The following is an 18,992-nucleotide window of genomic DNA, read 5'->3' as shown; positions in this document are numbered from 1 at the left end:
CTCACTTTTCCATGGACAATCCCTGTTCGCTGGCCAAAGCAAACACAAAACTTCATTGTGTGTAAACCCACCAGCCCCTGTCATATTCGGCCACTGCCAGACTCATACGCAAAAAAGCAAAAACTTAAAACGTTGCTGTGTCAGCCCCCACTAGCCAATGTCATACAAGCACTGGCCACTGCCAGACACACACCAAAGCATGCACACAAAAGTTTGCTGAGTCAGGACCTGCCGGCTATTGTCCTACACGTGTAGTCTGAGTTCTGGTAGTGGACGCACACACATGGGACACAACAGCAATTCTTTCTTGACAGCAGTACTTTCACACACTATGCAGTGCTGAACGCATCCTTAGAAAGGACAAGTCAGGGATCATCCCAACCCATACCGAGAACCAGTCTAAAAGTGCAGGACAGAATCCTGAAAAAGGAGGATCTGATCCGGCTAGAGCAAAGTTGCTAAAAGCCTATGTATCTCGCAGCATGGGTGTTATCAGAGAACTCAGACCACTCTGCTCATCCCAGGTAACAAGGTCTGAGGCTTGTGTCACCCTCTAGGTGGGGGTTCGCCTGACACTGGTGGGCAATAGGTGGTGTAAAGACAAAGAGTCAAAACACGGGCACAAGTATTCTCAAGTATTCTAATGATTCTCCTTCTAAAGTTCCGGCAGAACACACTTCTACCCTATTTTGGAACTCTCTCGACATCCTCCTTTCTACCTCTCTGAACCTCCTCTACTCTCAGCACACAACTCCATCAGCAGGGCATCACCTCTCCTTGAGCTCTCAGCACAGGTCGTGTCACTAAAGATTAAAGTATATTATAAAGTCAAGATCCTACTGTTTATCACTGCATTAAGTCTTCCTGTAGTAAAGAATTTATTTATTTCAACTGGTTATTCGCTAAGCACCTACACAGCCATTGCATTTTCCTTGGGTCATCTCCCCTTTCTGTAGGTGGCGGTACCAATAGTCCGGGTGGGTCGCAACTCCACTCCGGACCACCATGATAAGCGCCCAAGGGACCCCCTCGCATCCCGGCAGGTTACCGACCACAGGGGAAAGGGTGTAGCCAGCCTATCTAAAATAAAATCAAGTGTGCCACCATACCTGGGTACCCAATCGGCACTGCCGTCACGACAACCTAACATTTGGCTGAGCTATATTCCGACCAACCACCACAGAAGTGGCGTCAAATGTTACCTGTCGAGCATACACCACACACAAACACAAAGCACTCCCGAGACTTTTCTGGGTGGGACCCGCCAGCCATTTCCAGAAAACTTTGCTTCCACCACTCTGTCTGTTGAGTTATTGGGGAGACAGGGAACCCCAAAGTGTTCTACTTGCAAACAGACACACCCACACGGTAGAGTAAGCCACTCGGTCATACAACACACGGTGGCACACCGCGCATGCACTCTTCACAGAGCTAACTAGGTTTGTTTAAGTGAAGGGTACGAGACAAACCATCAAACTTTTCGGTTTAAAGCATAAAAGGGTACAGTATTTGGGTTACAAAAGATGGTAACAAAAGACATACAGACACTTCAAACAAGGAAAACAAAAAGGATAAATAAGGAAGTTCGCATATTTAGCATTGAGATGCGCTGTATAGTATAGTCAGGGTTGACCTGAGGAGGGGTCACCTCACATCTTTGACTCAGCCCCTCTGGGCAGAACTTCAGCCATCCTCCTTATGGGGACACACCTGAAAATATCAAAAAGATACTTTTCCAGGAGCCCCCGAGAAGGTATGGAACCCAGCCCTTCTTCATATTTCATATCTCAACATTCTGATTCATAGCATATCAAACATTATATCCAGGGCGGAGATCCTCCTTATGTGATAACGAGGACAGGTAGACAGAACATGTTTGGACTCCCTGCAATGTCCTTATCTTATCCATAGCTATGAAATTGCTTCTATGGCTATACGTTGGAGCAGGTTATGAAGGATTCCATAATGTTATTTCTTTATTAAAAGAGAATCCCTTCCGTGCTGGCAACGGAGTCAGTGAGCCTGCCTTGGATGTGCAATTTCCACAATCTAAGGGCCCTATTACACGGGACGATTATAGTGCCCAAAATCGATAAATTGTTCGAATTTAAACGATAATTGTTCTGTGTAATTGCAGGCAAAGATCAAAAAATTGTTCGTATGTCGTTGATCGTTGATTTAGATCTAAACCTAGAATTATCGTTAATCGTTTACTAATCGTTACCTAATCGTTCGCTGTAATTCCAAATACGTTCCGCATTTGTTAACTAATCGTTCAGTGTAATTGCACATTGTTCATTGTTTTGCAGGGATCAGAAGGAGTAAACAATCATAGTAACGATCGCAATATTGATCGTAGTAATGATCGCCACTAACGATTATCGTTCTGTGTAATATGGTGAACGATTTAAGGTTAGCGATAAACAATCTCGATTGTGATCGTTTATCGTTAGTTGTTAATCGTTATAAATCACTCCGTGTAATAGGACCCTAACTCTTTGGCAGCTCCATCCTTAGTGCCCCTTGGAGAGAGCATTTGGCCTTTTCCAGAAGTTAAACAGACGGCCTGACTCCACACTAATCAATAGTTGCATATTATTAACTTGGATCAGCCCCTCTGGGCCTGCACAAAAGTACTATTACACTTAGAGGAGAATCCGGACACATGATTTTTTTTTCCAAACGGCGGGGCACGGGGGGAACATAACAAACAATAGTAACTCACCTATACTCCTGCCTCTCCAGTGCCGGGCTCAAGGATATCCATGATGACATGATGACCCGGCTGATGGGCTGGCCTCTCAGCCAGTCAGAAACTGGGACGGGACACCACTGTAGTCACTGATTAGCTGAGCGGGCTGTCCGTCAGCCAGAGCAGGCATTTAAACTCCCTTCCGGCGGGGGTCACAGAACCAGTCAGATGGTGCATCGCGGGCACGGGGAGAGGTCAGCAATCCTTAATTGTCATTTTTAACCCTGCCCACTGTCAAAAGTTTGTTACGGCCGGACTTCTCCTTAAGGCTATGTTCACGCTACGTATATGTCCGGCCGCATATTTTTCGTGGCCGGACACATACGTGTAAAACTCCAGCCAGAATTTACGCAAGTTGCGGCCGGCTACGTCCGCGAACTTATGCCCGTAAGATACGTACGCTTCCCGAGCGGCGTACGTAGCGATCTGACAGCGGTCTTTTACTTGGATATCTTCGCCTAGCCCCGGACACCCCACAGAACCTTTTGGATCGGCTCAAAAAGCTTGCAAAATGAAGAAATCACCACTCCGTACGGGACCGCATGTAACGCTATGGGCGTAAGTTACAGCATTTCCGTCCTAAAACAATGGTCTGGTTAATTTTTTACGGCGCCACATACGATCCGGGCGTAAGTTCTTAAGTAGTGTGAACTGTGCGGCCGTAGATCGTATACTTTCCATTGTACGCAAACTACGTAAATCTCCGGCCGCTTATTCACGGAGCGCGCTACGGCCGGAAACTTACGTAGTGTGAACATAGCCTTAATATATAAAATATCCACTGAAATAATACATATAAAAGCACACCACAAATAATATGACTTCAGATATAACATAAATTAAGACAAGATTGTCCATATTCCTCACAACCTCTATGGCTAGGTCCTTACATATTTTTTTATTTACGTTGGACATGTACTTCCTTTACCTAAAACAAAAAGGATGTACAATACAACATATCCATTGACTTCTATAGCGCAGCATATACACACAGGGGGAGATTTATGAAAATATACACCTGGTGTAAACTGCCCACAGCAACCAATCACAGCTCCTCTTATATTTTACCAGAGCAGAAAGCTGAGCTGTGATTGGTTGCTGTGGGCAGTTTACACCAGTTGTATATTTACCCTTTCATAAATCTCCCCCACAGTGTCCATTGTGATTATGTTTTTGCATGGTTGACCCCGTTTTTGTATACTTTGTAAGACGAATGCCAGACATATACTTTTTTTTCTCTTTGCTGTCTATGAATAACGTACGCATGAAATATGCAATGGATATGTCAAAAGAAAGTTAGCCTATGATAAAAAAAAAAGTACATACATTTTGAAACTTATGGAATAATAAATAGGCCATGTTTTGCCACCCATCTGTTCCGGTATCCTGAATGACAATTGCACCTAGTATTCTTCCAAGTTGCCATCTGTATACAGTAACTTTTAATATATTTTCTAATATAAAATTATTTTTTCAAATGGGAGTTCCCCTTTAATGACAAGTAAATCATTATTTTATATGTGTAGCATGACTCTCACGTACAGTGGGGAAAAAAAGTATTTAGTCAGTCACAAATAGTGCAAGTTCTCCCACTTAAAAAGATGAGAGGCGTCTGTAATTTACATCATAGGTAGACCTCAACTATGAGAGACAAAATGAGAAAACAAATCCCGAAAATCACATTGTCTGATTTTGTAAGAATTTATTTGCAAATTGTGGTGGAAAATAAGTTTTTGGTCACCTACAAACAATCAAGATTTCTGTCTCTCACAGACCTGTAACTTCTTCTTTAAGAGTCTCCTCTTTCCTCCACTCATTACCTGTAGTAATGGCACCTGTTTAAACTTGTTATCAGTATAAAAAGACACCTGTGCACACCCTCAAACAGTCAGACTCCAAACTCCACTATGGTGAAGACCAAAGAGCTGTCAAAGGACACCAGAAACAAAATTGTAGCCCTGCACCAGGCTGGGAAGACTGAATCTGCAATAGGCAACCAGCTTGGAGTGAAGAAATCAACTGTGGGAGCAATAATTAGAAAATGGAAGACATACAAGACCACTGATAATCTCCCTCGATCTGGGGCTCCAACGGTAAATCTCACCCCGTGGGGTCAAAATGATCACAGGAACGGTGAGCAAAAATCCCAGAACCACACGGGGGGACCTAGTGAATGAACTGCAGAGAGATGGGACCAATGTAACAAAGCCTACCATCAGTAACACACTTCGCCGCCAGGGATCCTGCAGTGCCAGACGTGTCCCACTGCCAGTACATGTCTGGGCCCGTCTGAAGTTTGCTAGAGAGCATTTGGATGATCCAGAAGAGTATTGGGAGAATGTCCTATGGTCTGATGAAACCAAAGTGGAACTGTTTGGTAGAAACACAACTTGTCGTGCTTGGAGAAAAAAGAATACTGAGTTGCATCCATCAAACACCATACCTACTGTAAATCATGGGGGTGGAAACATCATCCTTTGGGGCTGTTTCTCTGCAAAGGGGCCAGGACGACTGATCTGGGTACATGAGAGAATGAATGGGGCCATGTATTGTGAGATTTTGAGTGCAAACCTCCTTCCATCAGCAAGGGCATTGAAGATGAAACGTGGCTGGGTCTTTCAACATGACAATGATCCAAAGCACACCGCCAGGGCAATGAAGGAGCGGCTTCGTAAGAAGCATTTCAGGGTCCTGTAGTGGCCTAGCTAGTCTCCAGATCTCAACCCTATAGAAAAACCTTTGGAGGGAGTTGAAAGTCCGTGTTGCCAAGCGACAGCCCCAAAACATCACTGCTCTAGAGGAGATCTGCATGGAGGAATGGGCCAACATACCAACAACAGTGTGTGCCAACCTTGTGAAAACTTACAGAAAACGTTTGACCTCTGTCATTGCCAACAAAGGATATATAACAAAGTATTGAGATGAAATTTTGTCACTGACCAAATACTTATTTTCCACCATAATTTGCAAATAAATTCTTACAAAATCAGATAATGTGATTTTTGGGATTTGTTTTCTCATTTTGTCTCTCATAGTTGAGGTCTACCTATGATGTAAATTACAGATGCCTCTCCTCTTTTTAAGTGGGAGAACTTGCAATATTGGTGACTGACTAAATACTTTTTTTCCCCACTGTAAGTCTAGTATATTAAGAAAAAAAAACTAAAAAAAAAAAATAAATCTGTGACTTGCTTATAGAGAATAGAGAGAGTAGAGCCGCCAAAGACAGCTGAGTACAGCACTCAGTTCTTTCCAGCAGATATATAGGAATCAATAGAGCCGCGGGTCATGCACCAGGGCCTTCTTAAATTCATTATGGGCCCCTGGGAAGAACTGTGGAACCCCCCCCCCACACACACACACACACTTAACAAAACCATGAACTGCCCCCCCCTTGCCCTGGACCAGGGGCAACAACATGGTTCATACATAGCTACAGAGGGGCAACAACATGGCTCATTTATAATAGGGTCCCTGTATTCTGTATTATACAGTATACAGGGATACAACATGCATAGTTGCCAACATTTTAATTCTTTTTTTTCAGGGACACTAACAAGGGGTGTGACTTATTGTAGGTGTAACCTATTTTGGGTGTGTTCCCCCTCCCCAGAATTTTCCAGTTAGAATGTTACAGTAAGAACAACACAAAAGGAGCATTACACACCCCAGTATCAGTTCCCCAATATATTATACATCCCACTATCAGGTCCCCAGAATATTATACACCCCACTATCAGGTCAGTAGCACACTGTATAATATGATGGCATTTGATACAGCAATATGGTAGAAAATATACAGGATAGGATTAGATATACAGCTCAGCATAAAATATCACATTAAAGGAAAAGATACAGCCGGGCAGCAGACAGGAAATTGAATAGGATTAAACACACAGCTGAGCACCCAGTATAACATGATAGGATCAGATACAGCAGTTCAGTTGACAATATCATACTGGATAGGATTAGATCCACACAGTTGAGCAGACAGTATCACATGATAGGATGAGGTACAGTGGCTCAGCAAATTAAATCACAGTTCATGAGCTTAGATGCACAGCTCAGCAGGATGTGATACAGTTGTAGCTGGTAACATTACTGTGGATGACACTGAACCTTTGGCAGGCATGGGTCTGCCTCAGAGCAGCATGCAGGCTGTGTCCCACAGCTATCAGTCTACTTACTGACTGTATATACTGGTAGTTTGTGCCCATATGATGTAGCTGCACCTCATATCATCATAATACTACCCCCTTCATCATCATCCTGCTCCTCCCTCATCATACTACTACCCCCATAATCATCCTACAACTACCCCCTTATCATCATCCTACTATTACCCCCTTATCATCCTCTTCCTACCCCTTCATCATCATACTACTACCCCCTTTGTAATTCTCCTGCCCCTCCCTTCGTCATCATACTACTACCCTTTTTGTCATCCTCCTGTCCCTCCATCATCATACTGCTACCCTTCATCATATTTCACCTCCATCATCAATCTACTAACCCTTCATCATCCTTCCCCTCCATCAACAAACTACTACCCTATTATTATTATTATTATTATTATTATTATTGTTATTTATTTATTAATAAAGCACCCTTAATTTTAGAGCCCCTACATCATCAAACTACTAATCATCCTTCCGCGCCATCATCATATTACTACCTCCTTCATCATCCTGCCCCTCCATCAACAAACTACTACCCTATTATTAATATTGTTATTTATTTATCAATAAAGCACCCTTAATTTTAGAGCCCCTACATCATCAAACTACTCATCATCCTTCCCCGCCATCATCATACTACTACCTCCTTCATCATCCTGCCCCTCCATCATCATACTACTACCCCATCATCATTCTCGTGCGTCTCCATCATGATACTACTACCCCCTTCATCCTCCTGCCCCTTCATCATCATACTACTACCCACTTCATCATCCTCCTGCCCCTTAATCATCATACTACTACCCCTTTATCATCCTTCTCCTCCATCAACAAACTATTACCCCCTTCATCATCATCCTGCTCCTCTGTCATCATACTACTACCCTCTTCCTCATCTTCCTGCCTCTTCATCATTATACTACCACCCTGTCATTAATCAGTTCCTTCAACTCATCATACTACTACCCCTTTATCATCCTTCTCCTCCATCAACAAAATACTACCCCCTTCATCATCCTCCTTCTCCTCCGTCATCATACTACTACCACCCCCTTCCTCATCCTCCTGCCCCTTCATCATTAAACTACTATCCCCTTCATCATCCTTCACTGCCATCATCATACTACTACCCCTTCATCATCCTGCCTCTCCATCATCAAACTACTACCCCTTCATCATCCTCCTGTCTCTCCACCATCATACTTCTACCCCCTTCATCATCCTCCTGTCCATTCATCATCATACTACTACCCCTAACATTATCCAGTCCCTCCTTCATCATACTACTATCCCATCATCATCCAGCCCTTCCATCATCATACTTCTACCCCCTTTATCATCCTGTCCCTCCATCATCCTTCTATTACCCCCAACATTATCCAGTCTCTCTATCATCATATTACTACCCCGTCATCATCCAGTCCCTCCACCACCATCATCATAATACTACTATAATACTAATGTTCATCATGTCCCTCTTTCATCATATTAGTACTCCGTCATCATCCAGTCCCTCTGGATCATCCAGTCCCTCATCATCATCGTTATCATCATTATCATAATACTATCCCTTCATCATCCTGCCCCTCCATCAACAAACTACTACCCTTCATCATCCTCCTGCTCCTCCATCATCATACTAATACCCCCTTCATCACCCTGCCCCAATATCATCATACTACTACCCCTTCATCATTCTCTTTCCTCTCCATCATCACACTACTACCCCCTTTGTCATCCTCCTGTCCCTCCATCATCATAATACGACCCCTCTTTCTCATCCTCCTGTCCCTTCATCATCATACTACTACCCCCGACATTATCCAGTCCCTCCATCATCATACTACTACCCCCTCATCCAGTCCCTCCTTCATACTACTACCCCGTCATCATCAAGCCCCTCATCATCATACAACTCATCATCATCTCCATCATCATCATCATACCACTTATACCACCAGTTTCACATCACTGTATACCAGTTACAGTTCCTATTCTTGTAGTCTCCTATTCTTGTATACTAGCCGCTCACACCTGTATATATACTTTATATGGGCAGAAGCTATTCTGCTCTTGCACCTATGTATTTAACCATAAGGGCTCCTAATGGACCCTTATACTTAAATACAGTAGACTGAAAGAGCAACCAGCCGTTGGCTCTCTGCGCTGCCTCTGTGTGGTGTCCCACAGTTAAGTGCTTTAGGCACCGGTCAGAAAGTTATCCCTTCAGTGATGATGAAGGGGCATTCTTTAGTTTCACCACAAGGTGCCCGTGTTATGTTTAAACTCTGTTATGTATTGCACAGCTGTAGCTGCTAAGGGGTTACTAATTTTGTACCACATGATCTGTGCTGACCAATAGGAGATACTCTTTCTTTTCTACCTATCTCTGCTCTATATACATACACACACAACCCTTAGGGAACAGTCCAGTTGCGTCATGTTAGTAGTCAGACACACGTGTATGGAGAACCCAGAGACTTTTTACTTTTAAGCTATAACTACAGACACTATGTAGTGTAAGGGCCCTTTTACACGGAAAGATTATCTGACAGATTATCTGCCAAAGATTTGAAGCCAAAGCCAGGAATGGACTATAAACAGAGATCAGGTCATAAAGGAAAGCCTGAGATTTCTCCTCTTTTCAAATCCAGTTCTGGTTTTGGCTTCAAATCTTTGGCAGATAATCTGTCAGATAATCTTTCAGTGTAAAAGGGCCCTTAAGCCTCTATAGGAGGACAAGTCAGAGATCACCCCAGCCCACGCTGTGAACATCTCTTAACAGTGAAGGGCGGTATCCTAGGACAGAGGAACTGACCCGGATAGAGAAAAGCAACCGTAACCAAGGTCTACACCCTCGTACACTTAGCTTTGCCCAGGTAATATAGTCTGGGGCTTGTGTCACCCTCATAGGACAGGTACCCCGACACTGCAGGGCAGAAGGTGGTTTAGTAAAATATGGGAACAAGTATTATTCTCTTTTATGAAGTATTCTTCTTCAAGTACTTCTTCAAGTACTCCACACAAAACTAAACAAGCACTGCTATTCTACCTCAACACTTACAGCATCTCCCAGCACAGATACAGTGAGCTCAAGTCTGTATAACTGAAGTTATCTATTGCCAGGTATTCCTGTATTACCAGAGACAGTAAAGTTATTTTAGTCTACTGGGGCTCAGTGATCATTGCACCAGCTCCTACACACACTGGCTACACACTCCTTGGGTTATTTTCCCCTTTCTGTGGATCGCGGTATCGACAGTCTGTGTGGGTTATCCTCCTACTCCGGACCACTGTGACAAAAGTCCAAGGGACCCATCACAACCCAGCAGGTCACCAACCATTTTAGGGGACTAGCATAGCCAGCCATTAACCAAAGCAGGTATACCACCATACCTGTGTGCTGAAACAGCACTGGTGTCCCAACAGTACCATCACTGGCTCAGCTGTACCACAACCACCAGCACAACATCATCACATGGTCCTGGCAGCCTGTTATTAAGAGTCAGTACCTGGCTGCTGATACCAGCATTGTGAAGTGAGCTTGGGCTTGGGGGGAGGGGTACTCATACAGGATTCATGGCGCCCCATGCAGTTTATTTGCTTTGGGGCCCTATGAATCCTAGCTACGCCCAACTGAAGGTATATTTTTTCACTCATTCTTCAAATCTGATATGTTCTAATGCTTTTACTTTTCCAAGTGATTGTGAGCGTTTTTTTTTATTATGTTAATATTTACTTATTTTTGGTCATTTTTTTCTGTAACCATTTCGAAAATGTGACATTTTTAAACCCTAAGTTACTAAACTTACATGACAAAATCGTGCCACCCATTTTAAATAATTAATTAATTTATAGAGATGAGGTAACTTGGAGCATGCTCGAGTCGATCCAAACCCGAACTTTCGGCATTTGATTAGCGGTGGCTGCTGAAGTTGGATAAAGCCCTAAGGCTATGTGGAAAATTTGGATATAGTCATTGGCTGTATCCATGTTTTCCAGACAACCTTAGAGCTTTATCCAACTTCAGCAGCCACCTCTAATCAAATGCCGAGAGTTCGGGTTCGGATCGACTCGAACCCGGTTCACTCATCTCTATTAATTTATATTAAAAAATACAATAAAAGTTAGTTAGATGTTTCTATATAATGTATTAACTTTGGATTTCAAACAGGAGACAAAGATCATGTGACTGCTGTTCCACATGCAGCTTGTTTTCTAAGCACAGACTGAGGATGCAGACGTGACATGGGGTGGAACAGGGGTGGAAAGAGTGGCACGTAGGCAGAGTCCCCCATCCTCATAAGGGGTGGAAAATGTGGAATGATAGCAGTCTATGGGAAGAGAAATAGCAAGGGAGACTGAGCAGGCAGAAAACTGCATTAGAGGAGTGGCACTACTGTAGAACCACATAAAGAGTGTCGGGGGCAACATAGTAAAGAACCTCCAGCAGTTTTTTTGGCGCCAGGGAGGAAAAGAAGAAGACAGGAGCAGGAATCACCAAGTCTGCAGTTAATGGTACATATCAGCAGGTGTACCTGATCGTATGTGTGTTGATCCCTTCCCTTTAAGGCTATGTTCACACTATGTAAAAACAACACCTGTGTTTAATAACAACAGCCATTGCTGTGTAAACATAGCTTAGGTCTTTATTTTAGCATAATTTCTGAAACGTCCTGTTACTTTTTTTTTTTTTTTTTTTACAATATTGGCAATTTTTCACATTTCCCAAAAAATGAAAAAACAGGTGAAAGTGGTTAAGCAGGCTTAAGAAAAAAACAGGTGCTTTCTTCTAAAACAGCCCCACACCTGTCCTTAGGCTGTGTGTGTTGGCTGTACTCACTTTAATCAAACCAAAAAGAAGGTGGGATGATACCACCAAAAAACAAATGCAGGACCAAATGTAAGGAAATATATAATTTATCTTTTATTTACATATATGTAGAAAAATAATATACAAAATACTTTAAAAACAGTATAGGAGCTAATACATGAACAGATCCCCAGGAATTGGTGGTAGTAGATATACAAACACAATAACTATCCACAATACAAAAAATGTATACAGTAAATGGTGTTATTAATCTACATACACAGAGCACTGGGCATTGGGCATATAGCTAAGTAATATTATATAAAGTGATATGTAAAACAAATACAAATACAAAACCAATGTCCATAACCATAAATACTACCCATAGAAGTTGTCCTTAGTGCAATGACCACCATACCACTCACCCGACGCGCGTTTCGCGTATTAGCTTTATCGAGGGTGATGTCACAAGAGGCAAGCTCTCCTTATTTATATCACAGTCAACCAATCATGTACATACCCCACATGTGTTGTATATAGATATAATCAATCGCCATTATGTGTCTGCCTCGGTAGCCCGGAAGTGACGTCATCTCCGAGTCACGTGGAATCACATGACCGGAGTCAACACTCATATATATATACCTACATGTATAAATACATAAACATATATGAGTATATATTAGCATGCGTCTTATATAAACCCCCACCTACTTAGAATGACAATACTCACCAGTGATCCGTACATAGTACACGCCAAACCGGATGTGATGAAATGTCGCGTGATCACCCCGGCTGGTCACATGACTCAGAACAACGTCATGAACCGGAAGTGTCCCGGACGTTATACCGGCACGGATCACATGTGCAATCAGGTGACCAGACTCCGGTCACATGTCCACATATCTGGAAACATCAACTATGGTATACATTCTACCACAATATTGATAATACCGCAATGATTCTCAGGAGGACGGGAAGGTGGACAAAGACCAGCAAAGGTAATTAACTTGTCATCTGTTCAATTATCTGATGCTCAAATACAAGTTTTAGAGTTAGGTTTATCATTTTCACCAGCTGCTCAATCTAAAGCTGGTAAAAGACTTACATCTATTTGGACGGAAGCTATTTTTTAAGAAATGGTTCAAAAAGGAACCTCAGCGGAGACAACTATGGAACAAGATGCAATACAAACCTTGGTTGATTTATTGGATGAACAAGACCCAGAGATGGGGACTACATCAGCGGGTAAGTTCCCAAAATCTCTTGTACCAAAATCAAAAAAGTTTCCCCCCTTCAGCACATGTCCTGCGATAGGTCTTTTTATCAAAATGGTGACACAGGAGTTTAAAAAATCCCAGTGTCCATAGCCAATGATAACCTGACACAACAACAAAGACAGGCACTTCGGGACCTGTCAAAAAAGAGTGAAGTGGTGATCAAACCCTCCGATAAGGGGGGTAATGTTGTACTTTGGCCTACCCAGCTCTATGAAAAAGAGATGTACAAACAACTGCGAGACGTTAATTGCTACAAAAAATTAACGTTTAACACCCTGTCTCGTTTCCAAACAGAATTATCATGTTTGATGATGGCAGCCTGTGAGGATGGAGCCTTGACCACTAAACAGATGGAAGCACTCACCGTAAAAGAACCAACAATCCCTACTATATACCTGCTACCTAAGGTCCACAAGGATATTCACAACCCACCAGGACGGCCGATCGTTTCAGGTAATGGGAATTTCTGTGAACCCTTGTGTAGGTATGTGGATGAAATGTTACGCCCATTAGTGGAAATCCGGCCTTCCTACATTAAGGATACAACAGATCTGCTGACTAAGTTGGATGGGGTACAGCTAGAAGACGATATGTGTATTGTGACATGTGATGTGGAATCCCTTTATACATCAATTCGTCACCAGGATGGTATCAAAGCAGTAAGATCATCTTTGTTATCAAGCGAATATCCCCCAGAGATACAGGCATTTATCGTGGAAGCCCTGACATTCGTGCTGATGCATAATTTCTTTCTTTTTAAAGGGGCATACTATTTACAACTACAAGGAACGGCTATGGTGGCAGCATGTGCCCCCTCATATGCCAACCTATTTCTAGGGGTATGGGAAAGGGAGATTTTCCAGGTTGATCCCATCCCTGGAATAGAACGTGTCCATCTCTGGGGTCGTTATATAGACAACGTGGTTCTAATCTGGCAAGGCACAACTGCCCAATTAGATGAATTTATCAGCCGATTGAACCAGAACATCTTAAACATCAAGCTAACTTACCATCATAGCCGCAATGTAATTGACTTCTTGGATGTTTAATTACAGGTCGATGGGGACGGCTACATACAGACCAACCTGTTTAGAAAAAAGACCTCTGCTAACACGGTACTCCACGCTACATCGTCACACCCAGAACATCTCATAAAAAATATATCTGTGGGTCAATTCTTGAGGGCAAGGAGAATTTGCTCGAGTGATGAACTGTTTGAAAGTCAAGCACAAGATCTGATATCTCGTTTTCAAGAAAGAGGATACAGCAAAAGATCTATAAAGAAGGCATATAACAGAGCAAAAAACTCCGACAGAAGATCATTATTACAGCCGAAAAATGGGACTCCGAAAAATAACTCTCAGGTGAGATATATAACAAATTTTTGAGATGTGTGCAGCAGTTGAAAAATATTGGCCTATCTTGTTAACAGATCATGATTTGAGAGAAGAGATTACCACAAGACCATCCATCACATACAGACGATCTAGAAATTTACGAGACCACATGGTAAGAAGTTTCTATAATCCCCGAGGAATGAAAGGCATTTTCGGGACAAAAGGCCCGAAATGGGGTTCTACACCATGTGGCAAGTGTGTTGCTTGCCCCAACATGGGTCATGAGACAGGATTCTACAGCTCAGATGGATCAAAGGAATATTCCATTTGTCATTCAATAAATTGTGAGACCAAAGGGGTAATATACTATGCTGTTTGCCCGTGTAAGAAAATTTATGTAGGCATGACGTCACGCCAGATGAAACGTCGAGTAAGAGAGCATATCTTGGATATACCAGCAGCCAAGAATATAGTGGATTGCTCTGAACTTAAAACAATTCCTCGACATTTCAAACAAGTTCACCAGTGTGACGAAACATTATTAATGTTTAGAGGCATTGATCATGTATATGCCAATATGCGTGGAGGAGATCTGAAACAATATTTGGCTCAAAAAGAAACTAAATGGATATACCTTCTAAATACAGTTGCCCCATTTGGATTAAACGAAGGTAATAGCTTTGTATCCTATCTGTAACAGGGATGGTTTTTGCTCCGGTCCGTTCATCTGCCATCATTATTATTTTTATTCGTAGGATTTTGGATCTTGTTCTACGTTGCCTCCTCTTATGTTCCAGTGAAATAAGGTGTTGATTAGTCATCAAAAGTCTGTGATAAGAAGTTTGAATCATTTGTTCCGCTTTTGTCCAAGTAAGGGGCTTTCCTTTTTTCTTTTTTTTTCTCTTACTTGTTTTAATTCTTCTTCTTCTTTCCTTCGTTTTTTATTTTTTATTTTATACTGTCTCTGTAGAGACATTTTAGTGATGCATGTAATAAAGGTATTTTTATGTGTCTCATTCATGTATTCATTTATTTATTTGTATAGGATTTTAGGTTTTGAAGGTTGGTCAACTGCTCTTCCCCCATATGTGAAAAGACGGATGCAAGACACCAACGTCGGTTTTTCTTAATTGTAAACAGCCTCAGTTTTCATTTGCCTGGTGCTATACCTCCTTGTGACCCCCCCTCCTTCTTTCTGTTCTCCCCCACCCGGCTTTCCTACCTCTATTTATCCGGTACTGTGGCATTGGGCATAGTGCAATATGCACAATCATTGCAATTCTACTAAGTTTATGGGATGGGCCGTGATGCTGTGCAATATGTGTAATACACATTTTCTGGAACAATTATGAGCAATATATTGATATATCCAATGGTGGCTTCGGCTACATGATTACACAGTTTTCTATATGTTATATTATGCGGAAGGGGAGACGATGCCCATTCTATCTTTAACACATTTTTGCACCATTCATTTTCTTCACTATGTAATTACGAAATTTTGCACGGTATGTCCATTTTATTTGGACACGTCAACCAATTGCACTATAGTCACTCTTTCATGTCTCATTTATGACACATTATTTTACACATTGATATTATCACACAATTCACACACATTTTTCACATTTCATTTCATTATATACATAAAATTCCCTTTATATATTTTTTATTCATTTATTTTTCTTATTTTCTTCATTTTTTATATTTTTTATTTTTTATTTACATCCATTTTCATTTCTCATTCATTTCTTTATTTATGCACTATGTGTTACACACTCAACTATGCATGTACATTACATATCACTCTATACTATATACCTTCTACACTGGATTTATTGTTAAATTTAATATGAATAATATTTATACACTAGTACAACTATATTTAGAAAAGTATTTTATATATACCTAATCATGTGAATCTTATTATTATTATAATCATGTTATTACTTTTTCTAGCAAAGTCTTTGAGAGATCACTAATTAAGAATTTTTAGCACACAGGTTTTTACGTAAGTATCACATCACGTTTTGCATGGCACTTTCACTGGCGCTGAGCACCATTTATTTTTTGCGCACTTATTTTGAGCACTGTCACTTTAATTATGTGATATTTTATTTTATTTATTTAATTTATTTTTTCATCTACTTTTTACTTTTTATTATTTATTTTATTATTTATTATTTTTCATCTTTATTATATATATTTTTTTAGGTCCCCATACACATGTGTTTATGTCTCTAGACACATATTATGGAACCGCTGTCATGTGACCTTATTGGTCACATGACCGCGGGAGTAAACATATTATTCCCCCTTTTTTATATTATATTTAATTTATATTTAATTTGGATCTATATGGTAGTGAATTTAGTTAGTCATTGCGGTATTATCAATATTGTGGTAGAATGTATACCATAGTTGATGTTTCCAGATATGTGGACATATGACCGGAGTCTGGTCACATGAGTCATGTGACCAGCCGGGGTGATCACGCGACATTTCATCACATCCGGTTTGGCGTATACTATGTACGGATCACTTGTGAGTATTGTAATTCTAAGTAGGTGGGGGTTTATATAAGACGCATGCTAATATATACTCATATATGTTTATGTATTTATACATGTAGGTATATATATATGACTGTTGACTCCGGTCATGTGATTCCACGTGACTCGGAGATGACGTCACTTCCGGGCTGCCGAGGCAGACACATAATGGCGATTGATTATATCTATATACAACACATATGGGGTATGTACATGATTGGTTGACTGTGATATAAATAAGGAGAGCTTGCCACTTGTGACATCACGCTCGATAAAGCTAATACGCGAAACGCGCGTCGGGTGAGTGGTATGGTGGTCATTGCACTAAGGACAACTTCTATGGGTAGTATTTATGGTTATGGACATGGGTTTTGTATTTGTATTTGTTTTACATATGACTTCATATAATATTACTTAGCTATATGCCCAATGCCCAGTGCTCTGTGTATGTAGATTAATAACACCATTTACTGTATACATTTTTTGTATTGTGGATAGTTATTGTGTTTGTATATCTACTACCACCAATTCCTGGGGAACTGTTCATGTATCAGCTCCTATACTGTTTTTAAAGTATTTTGTATATTATTTTTCTACATATATGTGAATAAAAGATAAATTATATATTTCCTTACATTTGGTCCTGCATTTGTTTTTTGGTGGTATCATCCCACCTTCTTTTTGGTTTGATATATAGGGTTTGCAAGAGGACCTGTTTATACATTTGGATCACATATAGGTATACATATGTACTCACTTTAATGTTACTGAGCTGTGATTCCACACACTAAACGCTTATTTTGATCAATTTGGCACCATTAGTGTTCCCAGAAATTAAAGAGGTTAGCCAGTTAGGTAAAATACACGCTGAATCACCCCACTTCCTGGAGACTAACAATTCAATCCATACAAGTCATTACCGTTTCTGTCTCCTTCCCCCAGTTTTGAGTCTGCTGCTTTTGCTGAAGACATAGAAATCTGTATGTAAGCTGCTCTCTCCAATTACCCCTTCTCCCCCCTCCCTTCCAAGAAGGCTCATGTAAATAGTGTCCCTGGTCAGCTAATTTTGCATTCTATGAAGCCAGGAGGGTAATCTAAGGTCACATAATTTGTGACCTCAGAGTGATTTACCCTCCCAGCCTCAAAAAGAGCACAAACAGCTGTCCAGAGGTCTCAGAAGGGGAAGAAAGGGGAGATGGAGAGAACAGCTCACATACATTTTTCTGTGTCTTCAGCAAAAGCAGCAGGCTCAGAACTGGGAAAAAGAAAAGCAATGATATGTATGGAATGAATTGCTAGTCTGATGATTCACAATGTATTTTACCCAAATGGATAGCCCTTTTAAGGCTCTTATTCAGGATCACAAAAAACACAGTTTCTGTCATGCAAAACCAGCACTATCCATGTCCCCAAGTCTGCTTCATTCACCACAATTGAACTAAACTGCAAATCCACTACCAAACTGAGGACAAGAGTGGAACTGATTCTAAAAGAAAGCAGATATATTTTTCCTAAGCCCGAATAACTCCTTTAGGGCTATTAGGGCTATTTAGTGGCTACATTTTTGCAGCAGCAATAAAGAATGCAGAGCCATAGGCGATGACAGTACAGACTGCTAAAGCCACAGGTAATCAAATGCTGAGAGTTAGGGGTCGTACGAACCCGAATGTACTCGAAGTTTGCTCATCTCTATTGGTAATACAACCTATATATACAAATAAATAAATAAAAATACATTATTATACTTACAATGCAAACTTGATGTGAAAAAAAGCAGTGAATGGAATCTTCACCCTGTTACCTTTGAAGCTGATGTTAGAAGAGCATAACACATGTATACCTTTCTTTGTCATTATCATCTGATTTGAATGAAATGTTAGTTTTTCACACCAAGGATAATTTTGTTTGAGTAAATATGTGGGCTAGATTCATTTGAGTATATTTGATTTACGGAACTCAAGTTTTTATGGCACCCAAAACTACTAATATGTACACATATCCTACCCAATATAAAGGTGACCCCCTGTGTATGTACCCAGTGGTTTTGCCATCTTAATGGCCACATCTGTATATGTGTATG

General features: G+C 41.0%; 1 protein-coding gene across 1 annotated transcript in view; it reads right to left on the bottom strand.

Moving 5' to 3' along the window:
- LOC138769513 (galectin-5-like) overlaps positions 1–18,745 on the bottom strand; it is a 46,414-nt gene extending 27,669 nt beyond the window's left edge. Inside the window, exon 1 of the mRNA XM_069948048.1 lies at positions 18,662–18,745. The gene's annotated coding sequence lies outside the window, so the exon portion shown is untranslated. The remainder of the gene's footprint in view (positions 1–18,661) is intronic.
- Between the last annotated feature and the right edge of the window lie 247 nt (positions 18,746–18,992).

This window comes from Dendropsophus ebraccatus, chromosome 12 (assembly GCF_027789765.1).
Source record: "Dendropsophus ebraccatus isolate aDenEbr1 chromosome 12, aDenEbr1.pat, whole genome shotgun sequence".
In the NCBI taxonomy this organism is placed as follows: domain Eukaryota; kingdom Metazoa; phylum Chordata; class Amphibia; order Anura; family Hylidae; genus Dendropsophus; species Dendropsophus ebraccatus.
This window is presented reverse-complemented; position numbering and strand designations above follow the sequence as displayed.